This window comes from Bison bison, unplaced genomic scaffold, assembly GCF_000754665.1.
Source record: "Bison bison bison isolate TAMUID 2011002044 unplaced genomic scaffold, Bison_UMD1.0 scf7180017864295, whole genome shotgun sequence".
Taxonomy (NCBI): domain Eukaryota; kingdom Metazoa; phylum Chordata; class Mammalia; order Artiodactyla; family Bovidae; genus Bison; species Bison bison.
In genome coordinates, this window is record NW_011494867.1 from 12,034,369 (window position 1) to 12,048,012 (window position 13,644).

Below are 13,644 nucleotides of genomic sequence, written 5' to 3' on the forward strand. Positions count from 1 at the left end.
ATTCTTTGGTGCTCAGCTTTCTTCACAGTCCAACTCTCACATCCATACATGACCACTGGAAAAACCATAGCCTTGACTAGACAAACCTTTGTTGGCAAAGTAATGTCTTTGCTTTTGAATATCCTATCTAGGTTGGTCATTACTTTCCTTCCAAGGAGTAAGCATCTTTTAATTTCATGGCTGCAATCACCATCTGTAATGATTTTGGAGCCCCAAAAAATAAAGTCTGACACTGTTTCCATTGTTTCCCCATCTATTTCCCATGAAGTGATGGGACCAGATGCCATGATCTTCATTTTCTGAATGTTGAGCTTTAAGTCCTTCTCAAATAGCTCATTTTCCATCTGCACCATAAAATCCAGCATGGATCCATTATACTGCTGTTTCATGTCATTTTCAGAACCAGTAAGTGGTAACCAAGTACCTTCCAAGGGTTAGGAAGGCTTTCCCTGTGGGAAAGCCTTGTCTCTCCAACTGCTTATAAGGCCCGGGACAGGGGCCATGCTGGGCTCTCCTCCTGGGGGATTGCATGAAGGAGGGACAGCTCATGGTCACAGTTACGATGAGCAGTCCCGCTGCCAGCACTGCCTGTGTCACAGCTCACTTCATCCTTGTGACAACTCTATCAGCCCTGCTTTATCAGCTGAGACAGAGGCTCGGGACGGCTCTGACTGCCCCAGCAGCATCCAGCTTGCATGCAGTGGGCCAGGATTCCAACCAAGACAAGCAGCGCCTCGGTGTCCACGTGGGCAGGGAAGCAGGGGTGGGGCAGGGAGGCCGGCCGGAGGACAGCTGGGGCCACGGGCCGGGGGCAATATCCGGAGTGGACACGCTTCGGAGAAACCAGGAGAGAAACACACACCAAAGGTGTGTAGCACAGGGCAGCCACAGTGGACAACGGGCTGCCAGCTCCTCAGAAGGTTCACACAGAATTAGCATGTGACCCGGCATGCCCACTCCGAGGTATGGCCCCTGCAGCGGAGAGCAGGTGGTCAACGACACGTACACAAATGTTCTTGCCTGCACCATTCACCGAACCCACGAAGGTAGAAATGACCCCAATGCCCATCGACGGTGGATAAACACAGGTGTGGCCGCTCCATACAACGGAACACCGCTGAACCCCTGGAAGGGGTGAAGTCCTGACACACGTTACAACACGGAAGGACCTCAAGGGCGCCACACTGAGTGAACAAAGCCCGTCAGAGAAGACCACATACTGATGAGTCCGTCTGTGAACTGTCCAGAACCTGCACATCCACAGAGACAGAGAGCAGATGGTGGTTTCCAGGGGTGGAGGAAGGCAGGAAGAGGTGATGTCACCATGGGTACCAAGGCTTCTTTCGGCTGACTAGAACATTCGGCCCAGTTAGAGGTGGTGATTGTAGAGCACACTAAATGCACTAAACGCAATCGTCTGCTTTACAGTTAATTTTATATTATGTGAACTTCATATCAACAAACAGAAAGAAAGAAAAGGGAAGAGGCAGCTACACAGAAAATGCTACAGAGATGCCAAGATCTATGTGCCACAGCACAGAGAAGGGCCCCAAGTAGGAACAGGCAGTGTCCACCCTGAGCAGGGACGTCCACCCAGGCCAGCCTAGAGGCAGAGTCAAGATGCTGCTGAGGCGCAAAGGGGAGGGTCCAGGCTTGTTCTTGCCAGTGTGCCCGGCGTGTGGGTGTGGACCACACAGCCCTGCTCCAAGGGGCAGGCACTGAAAGGCAGTGGTGTGAGAGTGCTGCCTGCTTCGCCAACAATGAGAGTCTTTCATTCCCTCATTCGTGAGACAGCACTAACTGAGCACCCGTTATATCCATGTGGCACCATTTAGTAGACACGGAAGACCCAATTCTTTCCCTTGTAGAAGTTGCGTTCTAAAAAGACACACAGATGATTAGCAATTGTGATGAGTGACCTGAAAATGGAGTAGGTGCCCCAGTGACTTTCAAAGACCCTTGACCTGGCTGGTGAGTCAGGGAAGGCTTCCTGGAGGAAGTGATATTAACCAAGGAAAGAGAGGAAAGGAAGAGTGTCGCATGAAGAGAGGGTGCCGTGAACCAGAGCCTCAGAGGGAGCACATCGAGCCTGAGGCATGAAAGGAGAGCAGATCTGACAGGAGCTCATAGAGGGAGGGGGCCCAGCAGGTGGTGACAGCAACAGCCAACGCTTACTGGATGTTTACCATGTGCTAGGCAGGAGGAGAAGGGACGACAGAGGACGAGACGGCTGGATGGCATCACCCACTCAATGGACCTGAGTTTCAGTGAACTCCGGGAGCTGGTGATGGACAGGGAGGCCTGGCGTGCTGTGATTCATGGGGTCGCAAAAAGTTGGACACGACTGAGCAACTGAGCTGAGCTGAACTGAGGCGTGGAGCTCAGACCACTACACACATGCAATCGTGTCATGCCCATGGCGGTCTGGGAGGTGGGCGCTATTCTTGTTTGTATTTTCCAGGTGGGGATGCTCAAGCAGAGAGAGAGAAAGGAATTCACAGCCCTCGGCCTGGGAGAGAGGAGCAGGCTTGCACCCAGCCAAGGGGCTCTGAATGGCACACCCAACCCTCTCAAGGGTGGTGGCAGGGTCAGGCTTGCGTCGTGAGGGGAACACGAGAAGCTCATTCTCGTGAGCTGCCAGGCACGAGCGGCTGAGCAGGAAGACCAACAAGATGTGTTCCCATAATTTTTCACTGAAAGTCATGAAATTTTTCATGTTTAATGAAGGTTTATGTTCACATAAAAACTTGTGAATGTGGCTTTATTCAAAGCAGAGAAGAGCTGACACAAGCCCAGTGTCTTTCCCAAGGTGAGCATCACACAGAGAGTGGTGCAAGGCTGGGGGGAAAACTACACAGCAGTGGAGAGCCGCAGACATGTCAGACGGCATGGATAAAGCACGAGAAAATGGCACTGAGCGAAAAAAGCCTGCCCCAAAAGGTCACACACAGCGAGATTCTATCTGTATAACCCTGCGGATGTGACAAGCTGACAGAGGAGGAGAGCGGGCCAGTGTCTGCTGCGGAGTGGAGGGGAGAGATGGAGGCTACAGAATGGGGCACGAGGGACCCTTGGGGTGCGACGGAGCTGTCCTGCGTGCTGACTGGATGGGTGGACCTGTGTCACAAAACTGCACAGGACAAAGCACGCACACACACACGCACGAATGAGTGAACGCCGGTGAAGTCTGAACAGGCGGAGGGGTCGTGGCATGCTGGGTTTCCTGTCAGGGTTGCCACACCGTGGGGACACAGGGGCTGCTATGGGGGACCTGGATGAGGGTACTGGGGGATCGTGCTGTATTACTTCTTACAACTGCATGTGAATCTACAGTTACCTCAATGTTAAAAGTTTTTTTTTTTTTTAAATAAAACTTAATTGAATATCATAAAAAATAAAAATAAATAAAATAAGAAAAGGGTGTCACCAAGTGAGAGATGGGGGGGGCGCCCTGGGTGGGGCAGCAGCAGGAAGACTGGGAGCCCGGGCAGTCATCACGCAGACGCACCCCTGATCACGCACGGCTCTGAGCCACTACGACCTCCTCGTTCTCCCACCCAAGGGCGGGGCTGGCTGACGCAGGGCTTCTCAAACTGGCCGCCCATCAGCGCCACTGGGGATGAAGACTGAATGGGCCTCAGGTGAGTCTCCGGCACTGGCATTTTTTTTAAGCCTCCCCAAGTGTTGGGAGTGTGGGCAGCCGAGGTGAGAGGAGCCCACATCGCTAGGAGGCCCCCGCTCTTTAGGGTGGAAAAGGGGCTCTTTCTCAAACCAAAGGAATTCAAGGCCCGGGAAAACTCCCCACCCGCAGAGACGTGGTGAGGGTTGGTGTGGGCCGTTCTGGAAATTCTTTTTATTCTGCCTGTTCCCCCATCATTTTCTCGAGGGAAAAATAAATATCAACATCCCTTTTCGTGTCAAAGTGATGGGTGTGTATGCCATCAGCGTGAAAAGTTATGCCCTGAAGCCCAGCTAGACGACCAAACGAAACCTCCCTGTCAGTGAGTGGATGTGTCCAATATTTCAAGCAAGACGGTTGAAAGCTATTTTTGTAACGTGACTCTAAGTGGATAATGTAAGGCTATGGCGAAGCCCGGGGAATGAATACATTCTTGTTTGCAGTTTAAAAATCAACAGCAGACTCTAGGGCCTTCGAATGTTCCTGCACAAGACACTCGGTGTCCCCGGAGCCGGGTGGGGCGGTGGCTTGTGGTGGCTTGAGGCAGCCAGAGCAGGGACAGACCCCAAGCTCCCCCCGCCCAGTGCCAGCCTGGGGAGCAGAGGCCTGGCCTGGCCACCCAGTGTCAATGATGACCACTCGCGTGAGTGTCAGTGTCGTCCCCAGCTTCCAAAGCTCTTTCCAAATCTAAGCTGCAACCTGCAGTGAAGGTCCTGCCTGTGTCCCTGCTCCCCCAGCCTCCATGGGCCCCGTGTCCTGAGAAAGGCCTCTGCTCTCTCAGGCTCTTCCTGGAGCGAGTGGAAGCCCGTCCCCAGCATCAAGGCTCAAGCACTCAGCTCCAACGTCCTCAGAATGTCCTGCCTGAGTTGTTATAAAACTCATCCAAGCTGAGTGATCACTGGGCCCACATCTGCTCTGTGGTTCTGTGAGCCTGCCTGCACCAGGTGCAGAATCCCACGCGGGAGTCCACTCTCCTGCCGCCAAAATCTATCAGCTTCACCAGATTCTACAGGAATCCTGAAGCCTGACCTCACTGCCTTAAGCTGGCATGACTTCACGGCTCCCATCCACCGGCACAAGGCTCCGTGTCACGCCACTCTTAGGGCTTCCAAATATCTTTTTTCTTTATTGCAAAAGCCATGTGTCCACCTTCCAGAAAGATGAGGAAGTCCAGATTACATCGTGATGTCTGGATTCCAGACTCTGAAGCTAAAACTCGGATGTGAGGGTGTCTACTGCCTCCCACCCCAAACACCCATGGCGCCCAGCATTCCAGGGTGGAGCCCAAGTCTGGTGCTGCTGTGGGCCTACAGGCCCCTTGCTCCCCATCTAGCTCTAGACACCTCTGAGCTGCTGTAAGAAAGTCTGCACGACAAGTACATGGGCATTTCTAGACCAGCATCCAGCACTGTTGATACCAGTGCTGTCTTTGTCCAGTCCCCCCCACTAGCACACGTGGGGACAATGAGCTGTTTTGGAGGTACAAGCAGGAAGTGCCTGGAGGGGGTTGGGGGATGGGAACGAGAGGGAGAAACCAGCCTGGGGGCATAATGAGAAGGAGGGGTGGTGCTGGCCTGCTGGGGACACTTGGGCAGCCATGGAAGACACCTTGGAATCATTGCCCTGATGGACAGAAGGGCTGGGCGTTTGCCCACCTACTCCCACTTCTTAAACAAGAGGGGTGCACTCAGGGCACTGACCCCCTGCACGGCCCCACTCCATCTCCATGCCAAGAGAGCACACGGAGAAGAGAAGCAGGTGCTTACAGAGGGGAGGTCGGGACGATGCACTAGGGTGTGAGGCGACCTCTGGAGGGGACAACGGAAGGAACTAGTCACTAACCGAGCGGCCACTCTGTGCCAAACTCCTTGAGAGGGACCTGCATGCATTTCCCATTTTCTCACTAATCCTGAACACGGCACGCGGTGAGGAGCCCCCACGCTTACCCTCACTGTCAATAAGAGATGCCGGAGTCCAGGGAAGCAGAGGCGCTTGCCCGTGGTCGTCTGAGCAGCTGGTAAAGGCACATTTAAACCTGTTCTGTGGACGCCAAGTCCCATGACCTTGAGCTCCACGCTGGGCGCCTCCCTCCCTGAGGCAGAGAGCTGTATTCCTCCTCCTCGGGGGCAGGCGGGGAAGGTAGTAGCCATAGAGGAAACGCTGAGTCACAGCACCTGAAATTCTGCTGATCTGATGTGTCCCAACACTTTTAGGAAAAACAATGCACCCTCTTTGATCTGTGTCCAGGTCCACGACGGGCTCAGGTTCAAAATCAACACGTTCCCGAAGTGTGGAAGCCCTTGGGTTCTGGGAAAGCAGGGAGAACGGGGTTTCTTCTTCCTGGAGTTTGCTCAAGGTCTCCCCTCCCCGTGCCACACGAGCACCCACGATGGGCGGCACTGCCACTGACACCCGGGCACTGATGCTGCAGTATCACTCAGCCGGGGCCAGGCGGAGCCTCGAAAAGAAGCCTCGACAAGACGCGGGCCTGTCTCCCTGGACATCAGCACCAAGTCCGGCTGCAGTCACGGGCCAGCGAGAGGGAGAAAGCATCCCAAGGCCCCCAGCGCCATCTCACCTCTGCTATCAACATGTGGGAAGACGTGTCATGGTCTGTGAAGCGCTGAGTCTCACGGGACCCAGACGTGGAATATGCATCTGAGTGTGACCAGGAGGACCTCGAAGCATGAGATAGAGAGGAGACGCATACAGGGACATGTGTCCCATCCTTGCTGAGGCTTGTTGGTGACATCTGATCACAGCAATGTCCCCTGATCAGCACTCAGAGCCTCAGAGCCAACGGCCTCACTCTAGAGCCTGCTTCCTGCCACGAGCCAACTCTGCCCTCTCTGTTTTCTTCTCAGGAGGAGGAGTCTGGGGTTCCAGAGAGGACCTTGGAGGCCCACCATGCAACACCCTCCTCTGTTCTCAGGCCACCTGCCAACAGGGAAACTGAAGCACAGAACAAGGTAGGCGAAGTTTCTGAATCCAGTGGGTCATGTGAAGTGAAAGCCACTCAGTCATGTCTGACTCTTTGCGACCCCATGGACTATACAGTCCATGGAATTCTCCAGGCCAGAATACTGGAGTAGGTAGCCTTTCCCTTCTCCAGGGGATCTTCCCAACACAGGGATCGAACCCAGGTCTCCCACATTGTAGATGGATTCTTTACCAGCTAACCTACCAGGGAAGCCCAAGAATACTGGAGTGGATAGCCTCCCTTCTCCAGCGGACCTTCCCAACCCAGGAATCAAACCGGGGTCTCCTGAATTGCAGGCAGATTCTTTACCAACTGAGCTACAATGAGAACACCCTAAACTAGGGGTGTCTATGTCCTCTCCTTGGGAGCTGAAAGCCTCTCAGATTCTCTTCGGACCTGCAGAAGAAAGAAAGGCCCATGCAGGGGAGCAACCGTGATTTTTGGCTCCATTCTCGATGAAGAGGATGTCATGTAGGCGGTGGGGAGGTGAGGGCGGGCTCGATCAGCATGCCGGCACTCTCTCTCGGGAGGCGAGGGGCCAGCTCTAATGAGAATACATTTCCTGAGAACGTTCCACTCCCTCCGAAGCACTTCTAATTATGTCTGGAGTCTTTCCTTCCTATCCCACAGGATGAGCTGGGCTTTGCACTTAGGACTCTTATCTCTCGAGCGGCAGCCTGGAGTCGAGCCAGGAGCCTCAGAGTCGGAGCAGGAGGGGAATCCCGGCCCCTCAGCAGTGACCCTGGAGCATGGCCCACCTGAGCTGCCCTTTCTCACCTGCGGTGTGCAGGTGTCATAGGATGGGCTCTACAGCAGGACAGTGGAAGCCCTCCAGCTTGCTGGTGGCCCTCTGCCCCGAGCACTGACTCTTCCTGCCACAGTTTTGAGGGTGGAAGGCAAACGGCAGCTCCCCCGCCATTTTCTCTACTGCCTTCTCATTCTTAAAACCAAATGCTTCTTTGAGAACAGATGGGCAGCTGGGCCAGCACATCCCTACTCAGTGTCACAACCCACCGGGGGGTCCCCAACCATCTAACAAGGCATTATGCAGTTCCCACATCAAAAAATAACTCAATTCTCTTTACATCAGTGATATTGTAATAAATCATAACTCTATAATGCCGGCGGGCTTCCCCGGTGGCTCTAGTGGTAAAGAACCCGCCTGCCAATGCAGGAGACGCAAGAGACATGGGTTCGATCCCTGGGTTGGGAAGATCCCAGGACGATGGCATGGCAGCCCACTCCAGTATTCTTGCCTGGAGAATCCCATGGGCAGAAGAGCCTGATGGGCTACAGTCCACGGGGTCACAGCGAACCAGACACGACTGAGCGACTTGGCGTGCACACCCGCATGACGCCTGTGTTTTCCATAAAATGAGGAGGCGGTGCTGGAGCAGGGACAACAGGTGCCCATGCACAAGGACCCAGGGGCAGCAAAGGCCCTGAACCTTGTGCCCAGGCTGCGGGACAGGCCTCGGGGTCCTGGAATTACTGCCTTGGCCCTACCTCCTAGACCTGACCTTTCTGAGCATGTTTCTGGACCTGTCAGATGAGGGAAGGCCCCCACCCCGATGCAGCTGACTTGTTCTGAAGCTTCCCGGGCACTGGTTCACTCTCACCTCTGATGACTCTAGGAGCAGTTATCTGTCAGTACCTGGGTACAGATGAAAGCAAGGAAACCGAGGCTAGGAGAGTGCAGTCTCCTGTCCAAAGTCCTGGGAGAGAAGGTTCTGGAATCCTGAGTCCCTAGAGCCCACATCACACAGGTCTATGCACACGCCTCCCAGGCTGGCAGTCAGGACTCTGTTTCTCTGTCTACAACTTCCAGTCCAGCAAACGCATCTCCCAACACACCCGTGCTGGTGTCTCTTCCTCCCCTCTTCCCTGTGGGCCCCTGGCTCCCGTCATCTCCAAGCCACCCTCTGATATGGTGTGAGGAGACGCTGGGGGAAGGGCTGCCTCCGCCCTCTCCTCTCCGCCCAAGATGCCGGTGTGTGCTCTCCGTCCTGGGGGTTGGTGCCCGGGATCTGACGGCCTTGGTGGCTTCGATAGAGCAGTAGTCTGCCCCTTAGCCAGTCTCATTTCACCTCACCGGGACCACATGTTCCAGGTCTCACTTGCCTGCACCTTGCTGACCACAGCATCCGCAGGCTTTAGCAGCGCACTTGCCGTGGGGCCAGCACATAGGACAGATGCGTGTGGACTTTGGCATCAGACAGACCTGCTACTTCTGGACCTGGTCACCTGTCAGTGGGTGACCACAGGCAGCTTACTTCACTCCTCTGAGCCTCAGTTTCTTCATCTGGGTCACTGGGCTCTGAGGAGGATTAAATGGAATGTATATGGCACTTAGCATGGTGCTGGGCTGACAGCAAACACTCCAAAAATGACAGTTATCACCACCACCAATACCAACATCACCATCACCATCACCACCACCACCATCACCACCACCACCATCATCACCACCACCATCATCTCCATAATCACCATCAACACCATCATCACTTTCTCTGTGGACACTTTGCTGAGACAGATGTTTATCTCACGTCAGATTCTGCAGCTCAGCTTAGAGCCAGCTGGGAACCAACATGAAACACATCTGAAATTTGGCTTTCCCCAGTTTCCCAGCATGTTCGACTTAGCTAGTCCACTTTGTCAGTAGCATGACCAAGGCAGGAGGCCCAGAGAAGGGCCAGCACCTCACAGGCTCTGATTCCTGGGGGTCCTGCCATGCAATCTGGAGCAGGTGGGCAGATTTCCGTGACACCATTGCCCCATCTCTGCAACAGAGATCCCTACTGGCTGGTCGGCCAGGGTGTGGTGAGAATTACTCACTCTGTGGCCTCCCTCGGGATCTGCCCAGGAAGTGAAGAAGTCACTTTGGAGGCCCCCATCCAGAAATGGAACATTTTCTTCCCACTTGTGAGCTCAGTGTGTACTCAAGGAGCATGAGAAGTCACACCAACAGGCTGTGCCAAGGTGTCAGGAACGCTCGGATCCCTGGGTGGGGAAATGAGAAGCAGGGCTATGCCCGCGTTTCCGGTGACCAGCGGCCATTGGGGAATGTCTCCATTAGCTAATGGTTTTCTAATCCCTGAGGAATGTGGGTGATGGGGGAGATGTTCTCAACCTGTTTCCCTCCCTCCAAAAGCCACCTTCAGCACAGAGCTTATGTCATTCCTGGCAGAGGACGTGGCGAGATTTTACGAGCGATTCCTTCCCAAGAAAGTGGTTGTCATACCTGCTTCTTTGAAAAGGAATCCAAGCCCAGATGCGCCAGGGCCATGCTGAGAGTTGGACAATGTTTCCAGGCCTCGATCCGATCTCTGTTCTGAAATATGTGCTGATGGCTTCATATACGTTACCATGTTTGCTCTCCATAACACCTCAACACATTAAAAACCGTCAGCACCTCCCGTTTGTGGATGAGGAGATCAAGGCCAAAAGATGTTATATAACTCACTCAAGGTCACTCGGGTTCGATGCCTGGGTTGGGAAGATCCCCTGGCGTAGGGCATGGCAACCCATTCCAGTATTCTTGCCTGGAGAATCCCATGGACAGAGGACCCTGGAGGGCTACAGTCCATGGGATGGTGAAGAGTCAGACAAGACTGAAGCCACTTAGCATAGCTAGGCCACTCAGCTAAGAAGTGGGAAGCTGGGGTTCAAGGCCAAGAAATCTCTTCCCAGAACCCCATCACCAGTCACCTGACCTTCGGTCTGGACTGGTTGGGATGGCCCCCTCCCACTCCTCCCTGCTCTGCAACTCAGAGAACTACATTTCCCAGGCTCCCTTGCTCTCAGACTCCTGGGTAAGCTCAGTCAGTGGGAGGCAACGGTGCAGCCGTGCAGGTAAAAAGCAGAGTATTTCTCCTTCTTTCTCCCTCTGCTCCTCCCCTGTGGGAATGTCCCTCCTTCCGAGGTCCCTGTTCCCACCAACCTTCACCAGGTGGCCCTGGCTCCTGGGTTCTGTGACACCATCCCCTCCTCCAGCCCAGGAAGTGCTGGTGGCTTTCTGCTCTTGCTAATCCAGGTAAGCACCTCACTGTCCCTCCTTGAAGTCTCCACTCAACCACCACCTACTAACCCACGCCACTGGATTAAATCCTCTCTGTAAAACACCTGGAGAGGCTGCTGTTTGTGGAGGGGACGTGGTACTCACAAGAAGAACAGGCGGGAGGGAGGGTGGACGAGCGGTGTGTACAGACCATCTCCGTGGCATCTCCCTACGTGCCTAGTGGGTGCCGGCTCACTTCACCCTCACAGGAAAACTCCAAAAGTTGGTGCCTTTATTAGCCCCATTTTACGAGGAGGGAAGTCGAGCACGTAAGGCTAAGCAGCTTGCTGGTCGGACGGAACAGAGATGTGATCCACACTAGACTCCAGAGCTGCCCCCAGTCCCGGCCCCACCCACCTCCCATTCGTGCCCTGCAGGAAGAGCTCGGGCACCTGATGAAGGCCAGCCCCAACCACCCCCCACCCGCCGTGGGGAACGTCGCTCATGCCACCTTCTGTCCCTTGGACTCTGACCACTTCTGAGTCCCTGGGCCTCCTGTGGCCACACTGTGTGGCCTGGGCTGGTCGCCCTGGGCCTGGAGCCGCTGTGGCAGGCCCAGATTTATGGCTTTGTTATTACCGTGTTTTGGAGTTTTTACAGCCCCGTGCTCCCTGGAGAACCCCAGTGCTTTCTCTAGGACGTATCAGTCAGACGGCAGAGGAAACATCCAAAATGCTGGGAACATCCTGTGTCACGGTGTCTCCCCGGCCCCCAGGTACCGGCGGCCTTTTGTTTGCAGCCAGGGGGAGGAGGAGACCGCTAAAGGGCAGGGGTTGGGGGGGGCGCAGCCGGCACCTCTGTGCCCTGGCTTGTCCTCCCCTACGACAATGTCCCCAGCTTCCTGACCAAAACAGTCATCACCCTGGGCCCTCTGATGTGCGGCCAGCGCTCATGCAGGAGCGAGCCCTCTTAATTAGCCTCTCACTCACTCCTGGGGGCAGAATGCTGACTCCGCAAGGAGCCAATGCGCTCGCCAGTGGGGTCCGGCGGGGTTTTGGGCCCAGCACGGGAAACAAGGCACCATTGTCCTGCGGCCACCCCTCCCCCACTGCTGCCTCCCTCTCCCAGCATCCTCTGGGCCAAAGGCTCGCTCAGGGAAATTCGGTGAAATTCTGAGGAGGGGTCAGGGCGGGAGATGGGAGACAGGCCTGGGAATAGGCAGAAGGACGAGAAAGGGAGAGCACCAATCAGGGTTACAGTTTGTACCTGTTTAAGAGACACACATGACTAGTGAAAGAAATAATAATCAAAATACATAAAGGTCTGCAACCATAAATACTAAATGGTGAAAGAGCGGTGTTTTCAGATTGATGGCAACAGTTTGGTTTTTTTTTCCCTGTTCAGACTGTTCTGTATGATTTAAAAAATGTTTAATGAGCATCTACCACTTTTTTATGGCAAAACTGCTTTGATCTAAGAGGTGTAACACTCTCTGAAAAGTCTCCTGCCAGTGAAGCCAGGAGCAGAGGGGCCTTAGGGAGGAGTGGGTGTGCAGACCCAGCCGACCTGTCTCCCTGGCGTGTGGGTGGGACGGCTTCTGAGTCACTCCCTGTCCATGGGTTCTAGATGCTTCCTCACCTACTGGGAGGAGGAATAGCTCTTACGGGCCCCCTGCCATGGGGCAGTTACAGCCCTCATGGAGCCCCCAGACCAGGGGTGGCAAACATGAGACCAGAGAGGCCCCCAGTGCCCAGTAAGGGGCCAGGTGCTCTCAGGACGCCAGGGCCAGGCCTCAGGGAGAGCCCGAGCCTCGTCCACCAGCAGCCGCATCCACAGGTTGACCTCCCGGGTTTCGCAGTCACCGAGCAGGCCCTGGGTGGGCAGTGGTTGAACGAGGACAGACACCAGGACAACGGTTCAGCCTCCCACCTCCAAAAGACGGGCCACCCAGAGACTGGGCCTGGTGTACCGCCCTGAAACAAACGTGGCCAGTCCTCTGACCTCCAGCTCACTCTGATCTGCCCCAAACCCAGGCTCCCACGTCCCTGTCCAGGCAGCTGCAAGGCCTTGCTGTGCTTTCAAGCTCAGGCTTTCGGTTTCCCCAGTGCAGGCTGCCACTAAAAATACAACATTATTGACCGGCACCATGTGGAGGGCTGTTTTCGGTGTCAGCAAAGCACACTAGAGCCATTCATAATGCTGGTGTGAGGGGCAGAAGAAATGCCCAGTCTGGTGACAGATGTTCCCACATCCAGACTGCAGTCCGAGCAGGCCTCTGAGTCGGCACATGGCATGCCTGGTGATGAGCTGCGTGCAGAGCGGGATCCCTCGCAGCCTCTCAGAGCCCTGGGAGGGTGTGACATTTATGGTGGGGGAGCCCCCCAGTCCTTGTGTGGGGCCCTGCCTACACTTCACCTGCTTCATCTCCCATGCTCACCCAACAGCATCACCCATGAGGAATTACCATTTCCATTTCAGAGAAGGAAACGGAAGTGACACTTCCCAGCTTAGAGGTTTTGCAGCTGCTGTTCCTTCTGCCCAGAATCCTTTTCCACGTGATCATCACACAGTGGACCAGTGAGTCAGGCATGTGAAGCACTTAGGAGTCTGGCTGCCCTCAGGGACCACCCTGGAGGGACTGTGTAGGGAGAGGGGTGGCCAGGTAGCTCCAGCTACTAGGAGGAGAAAAGCCTTCGAGATGAGCCCAGGCCCAGCTCCCTGCAGTCGCGAGAGAAAGCCTGAGTGAGAACTTCAGAGAGAGCCCAGGTACCCCCAGACTCGTGAGCCACGGCTTTGGAACAGTTTGTTACTCAGCATCAGCTCACTGCAGCAGACCTGCAAGGCCGACCCCACTGTGCCTTCTGGGCAGAGGGCATCTGATGCCAACAAGCTACCGTGAGGAGCTCCCACCCCAGCTGAGTCTCTTAGCAAAAGCCCGGGGACCGACTCACCTGGGCTGCATCTCAGGAAAGCGCCGAGGCCAGG

General features: G+C 55.0%; 1 long non-coding RNA gene across 1 annotated transcript in view; it reads right to left on the minus strand.

The window, feature by feature from the left end:
- LOC104996553 overlaps nt 1-5,694 on the minus strand; it is a 76,455-nt gene extending 70,761 nt beyond the window's left edge. Inside the window, exon 1 of the long non-coding RNA XR_826214.1 lies at nt 5,626-5,694. This is a non-coding gene — a long non-coding RNA (uncharacterized LOC104996553). The remainder of the gene's footprint in view (nt 1-5,625) is intronic.
- Nucleotides 5,695-13,644: the final 7,950 nt, after the last annotated feature.